The following is a 15492-nucleotide window of genomic DNA, read 5'->3' as shown; positions in this document are numbered from 1 at the left end:
TGGGCTGGCAATGCCAAGGTTCAGAGAATTCACAAAAGGTGCAAAATTTTCCAAGAACACCACAAAGCTGAAAGTTAAACACACAAAAATTAGATTACATTTATTTTTAATCTACTTTCTAAAATGGTTCTACTGCCTGTAAGTAAATTGTTTGAAAAACACAACGGTTTAGGTTTTTTCCTCACTAACAACTTGTTTTAACAAAGGGGTTGGGGGTTTTACACACTTGTCAACTGAAAGTTATTTCATATGTGTTTCAACGCACTACAGCTTTTGAATTTAGAAAGCTTTACATCCCACTCTAAACCAACCATGCAAACAAGCATTTTCAATTGAAAACCCATGTGATTTTAATGCATTCTAGCCACTTATCAAATGTAATTTAATTAAGCCGTTAGAAAAATAAGATAATTTACACTACAACGATATGCAGAGATACTAGGCAGCAATCTCCATTCAATTCAATGTGACTTACTTCCAAGTAATTAGGTAAAGGATTGTCTTATAAAACAATGTATTTGACAATGAAGATGTGCTACAAGCACTATTGATGTGACCTCATTCACTAACAAAACTAGAGGATGTTTGGAACTTAACGGCAAGAGCTACATACGATTTCCCAACTAAATGGCTTCAACAATTTCAAAACAGAAATTACTTGAAGATACTATGTGGGCAGGGGAAAATCACAGAAGAGTAGCACAGAAAGTGCATTAACAGACCACCTGGTCCATCCCATGTGGGAATACGTTTTTGGGACTTCCCGCGCTTTGCCGCTTCACAAAAACCTTCCGCGCTACTGCACGGAAGAAAGTAGTTCCGGCTGCTGACTGCTGCCTGGATCGCTCCGCGCTTGCTAGAAAGCGCACCAGGAAGCCTCTCGGTAACAGCCGAAAGCTTGTTTGCCGCCCGGAAATACAGACTGTTGCAATGCTCTGATTGGTTTATGCTAATGTTATGATACTGTTCAGTTTGTTAATAAATGGCCCCTGCTCTCTGTAGCGGTGTGCAGAAACACGAGACAAGCAAAGAGAGAACAAGCATGCGGGACAAGCACAGAGAGAAACGAAAGAGAAACTAAAAAGAAAGAACGCGCACAGAGAGTAGTTGGGAGAGCGCACCCCAACAAACGACTGCAGTCTCTTATTCTTTATTTCTTATATTTATTTGGCCGCTTTCCTGCTTTTGGCCGCACCTTTTGCTATTCTTTTCGCTTCCTATCTTTTCCTCTTCGGAACTTCAGCAACAACCTTCAGAACTCCAGAAAACTTCTCACGACCTTCAGTAAAACCTCATAACCAGCGGACCCATCATAACCAGTGGGAACAGGCTCTCCAGGATTACTGGTTATCCCAGAAGTTGGTTATCCCCACAATCCCATATCAAGTAAGTTGTCAGTCTCAGTAATCTGCTATATAGGTCACGTATCAATCCTTAGGAAATTCTTCTGAAGGTTTACCTACCATTGCTATCCAATATAATTCCATAGCCCTCCATCAGGAGATTCCAGCCTTAATATGTCCCAAAACCTTTTCTCTCTTAGACCAGACGTGTTACATACCAGAAGTGTCAACTTGTGCCCAAGATCAAGGCGGCCCAGCATGTGTGTGACATCGCGCACTCAGAACACATTATGCTCATATGAGGTCATGCACGTGACACGCGTTGCACGTGCAAAGTCGCATCGCCAGGAGGATCCCAGTGAGAAGCCCAGCCCAGCCCAGCTTCGATGGCTAGCAGCTCCTCCTCTCTCTCGCTCAGGAGCCTGCCACTGAAGCCGCACCTCATTTGGCTTCATGCTTTGCCGCCTCCACCCCCTCAACATTGAGGAGGCCTGGCCCCCTCCCAACAGATTTTGAGGGGGCCAAAGACACCTCGGCTCCATGGAGTTGGTGCACATGTTACATACCGTTAATGTTTTCAAACAGGCATGAAACATGAATGTGAAGGCCCATAAAAATCCACGAGAATAGTTTTCTTCAGACACCTGGGAAATAAAATGGGGGAATGGGATGCAGGGGAAAGTAAAAGCCTCTTATGACTTGTTTTATTTCAGAAAGATGAGCAAAATCCGATTTAGAGCAATTTTTATAAACAACTAGCTGACCCGGCCACACGTTGCTGTGGTTTTTTTAATGGTTTTTTATGACTGTATTGATTTAGTGAAATTGAAGAAGTTCCCCTGTTCAACTTCCACCTGCCCCTTCTCTGATCCCTGTTTTCAATTACCCTCTTTTCTGTCCCCACTTTCAATGATTTTGTGAAACTGAAGAAGTTCCTCTGTTCAACTTCTGTCTACCCCTTCTCTCTCCCCCCCTCCGTTTTCAATTACCCTCTTTTCCATTCCCCTATCCCCATTTTGTATTAATCTCTTTTCGGGGGGCCCTTTTCAATTACCCTCTTTGCGGCCACACACCCCCTTTTCAAATACCCTCTTTGCGGCACCCCCCATTTTCAATTACCCTATTTTGGGGCCCTTTTCAATTACCGGTTTGCGATATTGCAAATGGCTAAGGAAGCTCTGCCAGGGGGAAGCTGTATTAGCTGCAATACCAGTTGTGACATATAATAGTGGTGCCCATGTTAGCTTTTGTGGCTGCAGTACCAGTATAGCCGTCGCTAGAGGGCACTGTTTTGCTGGTGATGTCTAATGTGTGCGCCACTTTTTTTGCGTTTATTCTTTATTTTAGGTATATCAGGTGTGGTATTTTTTGAATTTTTATGATGCCAGATCCTTCCTTGATGGTCATGTTACGCTTTCTACTAATTCGATGCAATTTGGTCCAGCAGTTACGGAGCACGGTTCTGTCCTGCGCGCACGCAATGGGAATATATATACAGATATATATAGATACATATAGATATATATATATAGATTGCCTATGCTAATGCCTCTTATTTTTGGGTCTTTTCTAATCTATATATATTTGTAAATGTTCCCACTGCGTGTACGCCGGAAACCAATGTTCTCCGTAACCACTGGACCAAAGTGCATCAAATTTAGGACACAGCGTAACATGACCATCAAGGAAGGATCTGGCATAATAAAAATTAAAACAAAACACACCTATCATGCCTAAAATATAGAATAAAGGCCAAAAAAAATGGCGCCCTCATTATGTGTCACCGGCAACAGAACTGAAGACTTTGAGCAACAACCAATAGAAAGGCTCATGGCAGGGCAGCATCACAGACTGTGCGCAGACCAAAAAACCTCCTTCACCTCAGTCCTCCATTTTCCTGTGTGCAACCACCAGAGGAAATGAGAGCAGGGACAGCCCCCATTAATCTCCCTAGCCCCAGCCTCTGCCAAGGGGGCACTCAGAAAACAGTTAAGAGGAAGGCCTAAACTCTCCTTAGTAGTTTTGGCTCCGGGCAGGAGGTTTTTAGGCCCGGGCCATACCATTCCTTATGGCGGGGGGGGGGGGTGTAGGATGAGAAAGCTCAGCAACTATGCTTCACTCCCTATCCTGTCTCCACACACAATCCTTTCTGAACTGCTGTATCGCTTTACAAACAAAACTCCAGTTATCAGAAGAGGAAAAAGCACCACACACAAATGTATAAGGACCCTACCAGTTCCCCATCACCCCTTCTTGCATTGTTATGGTCCCTTCTGACCCCAGGCTCAATGCCAGAGCGGACTGTATCATGCATCAGCTTTTTTGGGGGGGAGGAGATGGTAAATCTAGGGCAAGGGTTTAATTCTATTAAAGGGGCAGGCACGCATTTAAGAGAGACCAGGGTTCGAAGCTCACCGAGTGACCCTGGGCCAGCCTGAGCTACAACATAGGGTTATTGTGGCTGGGACAAACCAGACGTAAGCCCGGGGTACAAATAATAAAATAATTCTTATTATAATTCTTATTATTAAATGAGGTGCAGGGAACCATTTATACCCACTTAAACTCCCTGGAGAAAAAGGGGGCCTACAAACCTCCTGAGGAGCTGCCTTTCACACACAAAAACCTAACCTAACATAAACTCAACATTACACCTAAGCATTACAAAGACATTTCAAAAACCACAGCAACCCCAGGTTTTTGTGTGTGAAAGGCGGCTCCTCAGGAGGTTTGTAGTGTGAGGCTGCTCATAGCATATGTAGGCCCCCATTTTCTCCAAGGAGTTCAAGTGGGTATAAATGGTTCCCTCCATCTCATTTAATTATTATTATTATTATTATTATTATTATTATTTGTACCCCAGGCTGACGTCTGGTTTGTCCCAGCCTGTGTTGTAGCTCAGGCTGGCCCAGGGTCACTCGGCGAGCTTAGTAGCGAGATTCGAACCCTGGTCTCTCTCTTAAATGCCCCTTTAATAGAATTAAACCCTTGCCCTAGATTTACCATCTCCTCCCCCCCTCTGGAAACCTGATGCATGGTACAGTCCGCTCTGGGGTCAGAAGGGACCATAAGGATGCAAGGAGGGGTGATGGGGAACTGGTAGGGTCCTTATACATTTGTGTGCGGCGCTTTTTCCTCTTCTGATAACTGGAGTTTCGTTTGTAAAGTGATACAGCAGTGCAGAAAGGATTGTGTGGAGACAGGATACGGAGAAGATGGCGCTGACCGGAATGTGGCATTTGGAATGAGAGTGACTTTATCCATACAGAGACATTATTTATTATAATCGCGTCTGCTTGCTGGCATATATCAGAGGCTGTGAAAGTATTGGACTGTGAATGCAACTGAAAGAGATGTGAAGATCGCTCTGGAGTCCGAGACATGGGAAGTCCAAAAATTATAAAAATTTGGCATAATTGGAATTGTTTTAATTGGGAATTGTATAATTAATTAAAAACCACTTTGCTGAGAGCAGTGCAACATCCCCCAGCAATGTGTGCTTATTTATCTAAGGAATCAAGTGTTGTTGTTGTTCAGTCGTTCAGTCGTGTCCGACTCTTCGTGACCCCATGGACCAGAGCACGCCAGGCACGCCTATCCTTCACTGCCTCCCGCAGTTTGGCCAAACTCATGTTAGTAGCTTCGAGAATACTGTCCAACCATCTCATCCTCTGTCGTCCCCTTCTCCTTGTGCCCTCAATCTTTCCCAACATCAGGGTCTTTTCCAGGGAGTCTTCTCTTCTCATGAGGTGGCCAAAGTACTGGAGCCTCAACTTCAGGATCTGTCCTTCTAGTGAGCACTCAGGGCCGATTTCCTTGAGAATGGATAGGTTTGATCTTCTTGCAGTCCATGGGACTCTCAAGAGTCTCCTCCAGCACCATAATTCAAAAGCATCAATTCTTCGGCGATCAGCCTTCTTGATGGTCCAGCTCTCACTTCCGTACATTACTACTGGAAAAACCATAGCTTTAACTATACGGACCTTTGTCGGCAAGGTGATGTCTTTGCTTTTAAGATGCTGTCTAGGTTTGTCATTGCTTTTCTCCCAAGAAGCAGGCGTCTTCTAATTTCGTGACTGCTGTCACCATCTGCAGTGATCATGGAACCCAAGAAAGTGAAATCTCTCACTGCCTCCATTTCTTCCCCTTCTATTTGCCAGGAGGTGATGGGGCCAGTGGCCATGATCTTAGTTTTTTTGATGTTGAGCTTCAGACCATATTTTGCGCTTTCCTCTTTCACCCTCATTAAAAGGTTCTTCAATTCCTCCTCACTTTCTGCCATCAAGGTTGTATCATCAGCATATCTGAGGTTGTTGATATTTTTTCCGGCAATCTTAATTCCGGTTTGGGGTTCATCCAGCCCAGCCTTTCGCATGATGAATTCTGCATATAAGTTAAATAAGCAGGGGGACAATATACAGCCTTGTCGTACTCCTTTCCCAATTTTGAACCAATCAGTTATTCCATATCCAGTTCTAACTGTAGCTTCTTGTCCCACATACAGATTTCTCAGGAGACGGATGAGGTGATCAGGCACTCCCATTTCTTTAAGAACTTGCCATAGTTTGCTGTGGTCGACACAGTCAAATGCTTTTGCGTAGTCAATGAAGCAGAAGTAGATGTTTTTCTGGAACTCTCTAGCTTTCTCCATAATCCAGCGCATGTTTGCAATTTGGTCTCTGGTTCCTCTGCCCCTTCGAAATCCAGCTTGCACTTCTGGGAGTTCTCGGTCCACGTACTGCTTAAGCCTGCCTTGTAGAATTTTAAGCATAACCTTGCTAGCGTGTGAAATGAGTGCAATTGTGCGGTAGTTAGAGCATTCTTTGGCACTGCCCTTCTTTGGGATTGGGATGTAAACTGATCTTCTCCAATCCTCTGGCCACTGCTGAGTTTTCCAAACTTGTTGGCATATTGAGTGTAGCACCTTAACAGCATCATCTTTTAGGATTTTAAATAGTTCAGCTGGAATATCATCACTTCCACTGGCCTTGTTGTTAGCAAGGCTTTCTAAGGCCCATTTGACTTCACTCTCCAGGATGTCTGGCTCAAGGTCAGCAACCACACTACCTGGGGTGTATGAGACCTCTATATCTTTCTGGTATAGTTCCTCTGTGTATTCTTGCCACCTCTTCTTGATGTCTTCTGCTTCTGTTAGGTCCTTTCCACTTTTGTCCTTAATTGTGGTAATCTTTGTACGAAATGTTCCTTTCATATCTCCAATTTTCTTGAACAGATCTCTGGTTTTTCCCATTCTGTTATTTTCCTCTATTTCTTTGCATTGTTCGTTTAGAAAGGCCCTCTTGTCTCTCCTTGCTATTCTTTGGAAATCTGCATTCAATTTCCTGTATCTTTCACTATCTCCCTCGCATTTTGCTTGCCTTCTCTCCCCCGCTATTTTTAAGGCCTCATTGGACAGCCACTTTGCTTTCTTGCATTTCTTTTTCATTGGGATGGTTTTCGTTGCTGCCTCCTGTATAATGTTACGAGCCTCCATCCACAGTTCTTCAGGCACTCTATCCACCAAATCTAAGTCCTTAAACCTGTTTTTCACTTCAACTGTGTATTCATAAGGAATTTGATTTAGATTGTATCTTACTGGCCCAGTGGTTTTTCCTACTTTCTTCAGTTTAAGCTGGAATTTTGCTATAAGAAGCTGATGATCAGAGCCACAGTCAGCTCCAGGTCTTGTTTTTGCTGAGTGTATAGAGCTTCTCCATCTTTGGCTGCAGAGAATATAATCAATCTGATTTCGATGTTGCCCATCTGGTGATGTCCATGTGTAGAGTCGTCTCTTGTGTTGTTGGAAAAGAGTGTTTGTGATGACCAGCTTGTTCTCTTGACAGAACTCTATTAGCCTTTGCCCTGCTTCATTTTGAACTCCAAGGCCAAACTTGCCGGTTGTTCCTTTTATCTCTTGACTCCCTACTTTAGCATTCCAATCCCCTATAATGAGAAGAACATCCTTCTTTGGTGTCATTTCTATAAGGTGTTGTAAGTCTTCATAGAATTGGTCAATTTCAGTTTCTTCAGCACTGGAAGTTGGTGCATAAACTTGGATTACTGTGATGTTAAAAGGACTGCCTTGGATTCGTATCGAGATCAATCTATCATTTTTGAAATTGCATCCCAGTACAGCTTTCGCCACTCTTTTGTTGACTATGAGAGCCACTCCATTTCTTTTACGGGATTCCTGCCCGCAGTAGTAGATATGATAGTCATCTGAACTGAATTCGCCCATTCCCGTCCATTTTAGTTCACTGATGCCTAGGATGTCAATGTTTATTCTTGCCATCTCATTTTTGACCACATCCAGCTTACCAAGGTTCATGGTTCTTACATTCCAGGTTCCTATGCAATACTTTTCTTTACAGCATTGGACTTTCCTTTCGCTTCCAGGCATATCCGCAACCGAGCGTCCTTTCGGCTTTGTGGCATTTGGAATGAGAGTGACTTTATCCATACAGAGACATTATCCATACAGAGACAGAGTGACTTTATCCATACAGGAATCAAGTGCTGCACCTCTATCTGGCATTTCCTACAAGGAGCTCAGTGGCCTCCTTTGTCCTCCCCCCCTCACTTCTCCTCAAAGAAAGATGGTGAGGAGGATTAAGCAGTGAAAGAGACACTGGCCCATGGCCACCCACTGTGCTTTATGGAGAAACAGCAGCGCTAATTTCGGGGGGCCCCATCCTAGCCCAACGCAATAACCACTAAACCACACTATTCCTGAATATTACCACAAAATAATCAAACGTGTTTTACCTCAACGTATGCATTTCTAAACATATTTTACATTTTTTTAATGTGTTCTAAGATCCTTGGAGATCTTTGGGTAATACCAATGAATAATACTAATACAGTACTATCTGTAACTATTATCGTATCTGTTTTGGTATTTTAAGTCAAGTACTGCACCATAAAATTCAGATAAATGCAAAATCTGAAGTATATATGTATGTTTCAATCTGCCGATCAGTCAGGGAAGTTAGAATTGGGTTAGTCTTCTTAGGAATGCAGAGCATGAGCAAATTCACCTCTAGACCCATGCAATATTGTGCTTAAAGTTAAAGAGACCCCTGGCAGTTAAGTCCAGTCACGGACGACTCTGGGGTTGCGTGGTCATCTCAATTTACTGGCCGAGGGAGCCGGCGTACAGCGTCTGGGTCATGTGGCCAGCATGACTAAGCCGCTTGTGGCAAACCAGAGCAGCACATGGAAACACCATTTACCTTCCCGCGGTACCTATTTATCTACTTGCACTTTGACGTGCTTTCGAACTACTAGGTGGGCAGGAGCAGGGACCAAACAACGGGAGCTCACCCCGTCGCGAGGCCTCGAACTGCCAACCTTTGAACCGCAAGTCCAAGCGGCACAGTTGTTTAAACCACAGATTACAGCTGCACAATTTTGCTGCCACCTTGTGGCCTAAATTAATATTATTTAGTTTAAAGAAGTCCACCATAAATTCATGGATTAGATTAGAAGATCTTTAAATATCCACCATAGTTACAGCATAAACCCCAGATCAGAAACAAGACTTTTTAAAGAAACATTTAGCAGTTACTTGTTGGATTTTCCAAGGTGGACACACAATAAAACACTGCATTGCTTTCTGTTCAGTGTTCTAACCTAGTTTTAGGATACTCCATTCCCACACCCCAGGCACACAGCACAGAATCATAGAATTGTAGAGTTGGAAGGTACATTCAAGGGTCATCTAGTCCAACCCCCTGCAATGCAGTAATCTCAATTAAAGAATCCCTGACAAGAGCCCAAACAACCTCTGCTTAAAAACCTCCAAGGAAGGAGTCCTTAACTTTCTGAGGAATTCCCTTCCACAGTGCTTACCATCAGAAAGTTCTTCCTGATGTTAATTCAGAATCTCCTCTTGTTAACTTGAATCAATTTTTTGGGGTCCTACTCTCCAGAGCAGCAAAAAACAAGCTTGCTCCATCTTCCATGTGACAGACAGCCCTTTAGATCAGGGGTGGCCAACTCCCAAGAGACTGTGACTTGCTCACAGTTAAAAACTGGCAGTGATCTACCTCCTTTTTGGGGGTTCAGGTCTAAGTTCTTGAGCTTTTTTTAGGAAGGAGGAAGGCCCATTTGGGGGGGGGTCGGGTGAAAGTTGTTCCGAGTTTTTTCAGGGACGAGGTAAAATGTTGAGCTTTTTTAGGGGAGCCACAGTTGCTCGGCTTCTTTGGGGGAAGCCAGTGATGTACCGCAGACGTCCAGTGGTCTACCTGTTGGACATGCCTGCTTTAGATATTGGAAGATGGCGATTAAACCCTATGAATTACTTTCTCCCTTAAAGCGAGCCAAATGCATTTTAAGACAAGATTTTACTGACTGAAAATATGCAGTTTGAGGACTTTTAAAGGCCATTTAAAGCATTCAAAGGTGCATTTCTGCACCTAGAGGGCTATCACTGAGAAGAGCACACAGGTCTTTTTGTTGCTTGTGAATGACCACTTGCCTCCTTTATCCAGCGGTGTCTATTTTCAACTTTTAAGAACCGAAGAGGCACAGCATCATTTAGTACAGTTCCAGGGAAAGGAGGGAACTCATTTTCTGCCTTTCCCTGCTGCCTTTAAAAGCCTGTTGCTAGCATTCAGTTGCCACACGGCAACCACTTCAACCTACTGAACTACAAATAGCATGACACAACAGAATTGAGGTGCCTTCATTGTATCCTTTTGGGCGCCTACTTTTGTTTACATAAGCCTGCCCCAATATTTAAAGTGATGCTGAAACATGTTTTAATATGTTTTTAGTTTTAGGTTGATTTTAATGTTTTGAATGTTTTACATGACTGGTTTTTTAATGAACAATTTTATTGTTTTATATTTTTTGTAAACCACTTTGTGGCTTTCTCTCACAATCAAGCGGTGTATACATTTTATGAAATTAACCAATGAAATTAAGTGTGGGAAACTGTAGTCAAATATAACTAGCAAGTTTAAGACTAGTTAATGGACAAAAAGGTTGAGACCACACAACTGTATTCCTAGACTCAGCTAGGTCACCTGGAAGGAAGTTAATTTTCCTCCTTTGTTCATTCTCTTTCACCATGTGACCTCACCGAGATAGGACATGCTCAGACCACACACTTGTACATGTGTTATATCCCACTATGGATCGGTCAAGATGGTCAGGCGCTAGAAATCAGGGAAGGAAACACAGCCAGGGAAAGGAACACAGCTGCTCAATGCAAAACCAAGTTACCGCAAGGATCAAATGTTTACCAATTCTAAAGGAGTTCAATTCAGTAAGTTACATTGACAATGAACATCGTTTGACAAGCTGGACCACCTTCGTCACGGTGAGAGCTCAGTCAGTATCTGACAAGCAAATAAAGCCCAAGATTTCCTCCAGGCTCAAGATCTGCCAGAAGAGATCCAGAGGAAATTAGATGGTGTTTTCAAAGATATTATAAACAACTGTATAAGGAAGATGAAATAGAAGAATCTGAAATGAACCAGTTTCTAGAAAAAAATGGATTACATAAAGTCCCAGAGGATAAAATAAACATGCTCAACCACCCGATTACAATGCAAGAGATAGAAGACGCAATTAACAATATGCAGCTAGGAAAGGCACCAGTACCAGATGGATTAACTGCAAAGTACTATAAATCATTAAAAGATTGGCTGTCACAGCCTTTGAAAGATGTTTGCAATGACTTATTAGAAGGAGGTAGGGCACCGGAGACATGGAAAGAGGCCTATATCACACTGATTTTGAAACCTGATTCAGATAAGACTATGATGAAAAACTACCGTCCGATTTCGCTTTTGAATGTGGATTATAAAATATTTGCTAATGTCATGGCTACGAGATTCAGAAGAGTGCTGAAAGACTATATTCATAAGGATCAAGCAGGTTTTTTACCAGGAAGACAAATAAGCAATAACACGAGAATTATTGTTGATATTTTAGAAAAACTGGAAAAAAACATAAATACGGACTCAGCATTAATGTTTATAGATGCAGAAAAAGCCTTTGATAATATATCTTGGAAGAAAAACCTAGAAAAGATGGCAGTTGGTCAACGATTTCTTAATGGCATTAATGCCATTTATACAGAACAAAAAGCAAAAATTATAATTAACAGTGTGATATCGGAGGAAATTAGAGTTGAAAAGGGAACAAGACAAGGGTGCCCTATCTCCCCTTTGTTGTTTATCACGGTCCTGGAGGTCCTTTTAAATATGATACGAGAGGAGAAACAGATTAGAGGAATAAAGGTGGGGGAGAAGGAATATAAACTACAAGCCTATGCAGATGATCTGATGTTATCCCTACAAGAACCTGAAAGCAGTGTCCCCAAAGCCTTAGAAATAATTGAACTCTTTGGACGTGTAGCCGGCTTTAAATTAAATAAGGTGAAGACCAAAGTATTGACCAAAAATATGAACCCTGTGCAGATACAGAAGTTACAGGACTGTACTGGCCTTAATTTTGTTTAAAAAGTAAAGTATTTAGGAGTTAATTTAACCGCAAAGAACCTAAACCTGTTTAAGGACAATTATGAAAAAAATATGGGCAGAGATAAAAAGAGACTTAGAAACGTGGACAAGATTGAAACTTTCATTGACGGGCAGAATAGCTGCCGTTAAAATGAACGTATTACCAAGGATGCTGTTTTTATTCCAAGTGTTACCAATTTTAGATAAACTAGATTGTTTTAAGATATGGCAAAAGGATTTGACGAAATTTATCTGGCAGGGGAAGAAGCCAAGAATTAAATTTAAAATATTAACGGATTCTAAGGAGAGAGGAGGCTTTGCCCTGCCAGATTTACGGATTTATTTTGAGGCAGCAGCCTTTTGCTGGTTGAAGGATTGGTTCAAACTGGATAATACTGATGTGTTGGACTTGGAAGGGTTTGATAACGTGTTTGGATGACATGCTTATCTTTGGTATGATAAAGCCTTTAAAAATCATATAGTTAGAAAAGCCCTTTTTCAGGTTTGGATGAGAAATAAAGATTTGTTGGAGAGAAAGACTCCTAGATGGATTTCACCTGTAGAGGCCAAGGCCTATAAAAGACCTAACATGTCTGCAAAATGGCCAAGATATGTAGATATACTGCAGCAAGAAGGTGAGACGTTTAAGCTGAAAAGTTATGATCAAATGAAAGAAGAAGTAACCGACTGGCTGCAGTATCATCAAATTTATGAAACTTTTAGATTAGACAAAAAGATTGGTTTTCAAACAGAGAAATCAAAGCTGGAAACAGAGTTAATTGAACCGAACTCCAAAAACCTTTCCAGGATGTATAATTTGTTGCTAGAGTGGCATACGAAAGACAAATTGGTTAAATCTGTAATGATAGATTGGGCAAAAGATGTGGGACATAATATTATGATGGATGACTGGGAGCGGCTGTGGAAGGAAGGTATCAAATTCACTGCTTGTAATGCATTAAGAGAAAATATTATGAAAATGGTATATAGGTGGTATTTGACACCAGTGAAGATAGCTAAGATATATCATGTCACAAGTAATGTGTGTTGGAAGTGTAAAACTGCGGAAGGTACCTTTTATCATATGTGGTGGACATGCCCAAAGGTTAAGGCTTTCTGGGAGAAGATTTATAATGAACTCAAGAAGGTAATGAAAATTACTTTTAGCAAGAAACCAGAGGCCTGCCTTTTGAGCATGATCAATCATGAGATACCCAGTCAGGACAGAGTGTTTTTTATGTATGCCACAACAGCTGCTAGAATTTTACTTGCAAGAAACTGGAAAGGCGAAGAGATCCCGACAGTGGAAGAATGGCAGATGAAGCTAATGGACTTTATGGAACTCGCTGAACGGACCGCGAGACTCCGAGACCAGAGGGAGGAGAAGGTGCAACAGGACTGGAAGAAATTTAAGGATTATCTAAAAAATCGTGTAAAATTGGATATTTGAGCAGAATTAGCATGGTGAATTGGCTTTAGCTGGTTGATGTTACAAAAATTGTATATAAGAAGCATTGTTATGAATGATTTAAATGTTTAAGAATGTCTTAGGATATGTAGTTTAAGTAATGAATTATATTTGATTAATTAATGTCTTATAGACTATTAAGAAGAGTGGTTAATGTTAAGAAAAAAGATATATAGTTACTAAAGTATATTGATATTGAACGCAGTTGAGGGAGCGGGGGAAGTCCCCCCTTAAAGAAGATTGAAACTAGAATTAAATAATGATAGCTTACTGTTTTGGTTTATGTAGGTATGTATAAGTTTTTTCTTTTTATTCTCTGTTGTTTTTATTTGATGTGTTTATTATGTTTTTTTATTGTGTATTTGTGTGTGTATGGTGTTTTTGTTGTTTAATGCGAAAATAATAATAAAATATTTCTAAAATAAAAAAACAAGATCTGCCAGAAGAGGGCATGAACTCTGGCTTCCTATTTGGCCTCAAGTTCACCAGGTGACTTCACATTTTGTTTTGCTCTGCATGTCTCACATGCAGTGCCATGGTAAGTTTGCTTCTCCTGGTCTACACAGAAGGTGAAAGCACATGTGCTTCAGGAACATATAACCAGGCAGGTGTAGAAGTAGCACTGCAGGATGCCATTTTTTGCAGTAGTACCTGGCTCAAAGCATAGAATTGGCGAGAGAAACCCCTTGAGCGCCACAGCCTCAACCCAGAAGCAGCCAGCCAGCAGCTCCCACACCAAAAAAGTCCACCCTCCAGCCTCCCTCACCTCTGTGCATGAGATGTTGCCACCATGATAATAAAATTTCAACATGTAGAAATGCAACGGGGGGGGGGGGAGCATGTGAGGCCCTTTTCCACTAGCGAATGAGATTTTGATCTGGGGAGTGCAAACCACATGCCAAGAACTGAAACATTCAGTTACACCCTGGAAGCCACAGGAAATTTCTTCACAGATTTTGTGGGCTCTTAACTTGTTTAGGGGGTACTCTCATTTTCCCACTCATATTGAAATACTGCCCCTGAATGAAGCCAAACTTAAGATTCACAACATGTTTAGAGGTATGAGTCCCCCAGAAAAAAAGCACTGTATATAAGTATGCATTTTATTAAACATCTAAAAGTAGACTAGGCACATTGCAAAAAATAACGGGCTGTCCCTACCCAAAGGTTTTAATCTTCAAAATTCAAGGAAATTCAGTGCTTTTTTCCTGAAAATATGTTTAGGAATACTCTCATTTTCCCACTCATACTGAAATATTGCCCCTCAATGAGGCCAAACTCAGATTCACAACATGTTTAGAGTCAGTGCCGCATTTACGTATAAGCTAAACAAGCTACAGCTTAAGCCCCACCCACCCCCCAAAATATGAAGGGGGAAAAACAAATAAAACCTACAGGCAGCCAGAGTGTTTTTGTGTTGCGGAGGCTCCTATTTGTTTAGCTCCCTCTGGGGTCCATAAAATTACCTCAGAGCATCGATTCAGCACAAAAAAGGGGCAGCTGGACATAGAAAGGGCCCCATTCCCGCCAGGAGCTGAGGGCCGCATCCAACCTCAACCCTCAGGGGCCCTCAGAGTCCGAGGCCTGTCCCCCTGGGCGCCGCTTTACCTGCGCGGAGGGAGAGGGCGAGAGAGAGGCTCCAGCGAAGGCCGCGCTGCTCCTCCTCCTCCGGCTCCTCCTGCCTCGCCCCCGACGCGGCCGCTGCTCTGAGGGGAACAAGCGACACGGACGGCGGCAGCGCTGCGCATGCGCGCCCCGGAGTTCCCGGATCGGAGCGAGGGAAAGCCTGGCGGGGCCGAGAGCCTTTGCGCATGCGAGGCAGGGAGAAAGCAGCCGCCGGGCGACGGCGGGAAAGGGACCGAGCATGCGCGGGACAAAGCCACGCATGCGCAGGCGGAGACGCCGCAAGGCCGACTCAAAGAATTCGCCCGGCGAAGCGTGCAAGCTTCCGGGTCCCGCAGGTCTCTTCTTGATGCCTCCAACCACCCTGGCAAAGAGCCATCTCCTCCCTCCGTTCCTCCAGTCGTCTTTTAAAGCCATCGAGGTTGTCATCTTGCCCAAAGAGGCACATTGCGGTGTGTGCTGCGCATGCGAAGTGCCTACATTTGTGTGGATTTGAAATAACTATAAAAAGTGGCACTAACAGGCACTCCTTTCCCCACTTGTTGGTATATTCGAGAAGGTCCAAAGAAGGTGTCTGGAGGCACAT

Source organism: Lacerta agilis, chromosome 9, assembly GCF_009819535.1.
Source record: "Lacerta agilis isolate rLacAgi1 chromosome 9, rLacAgi1.pri, whole genome shotgun sequence".
Lineage (NCBI taxonomy): Eukaryota > Metazoa > Chordata > Lepidosauria > Squamata > Lacertidae > Lacerta > Lacerta agilis.
This window is presented reverse-complemented; position numbering follows the sequence as displayed.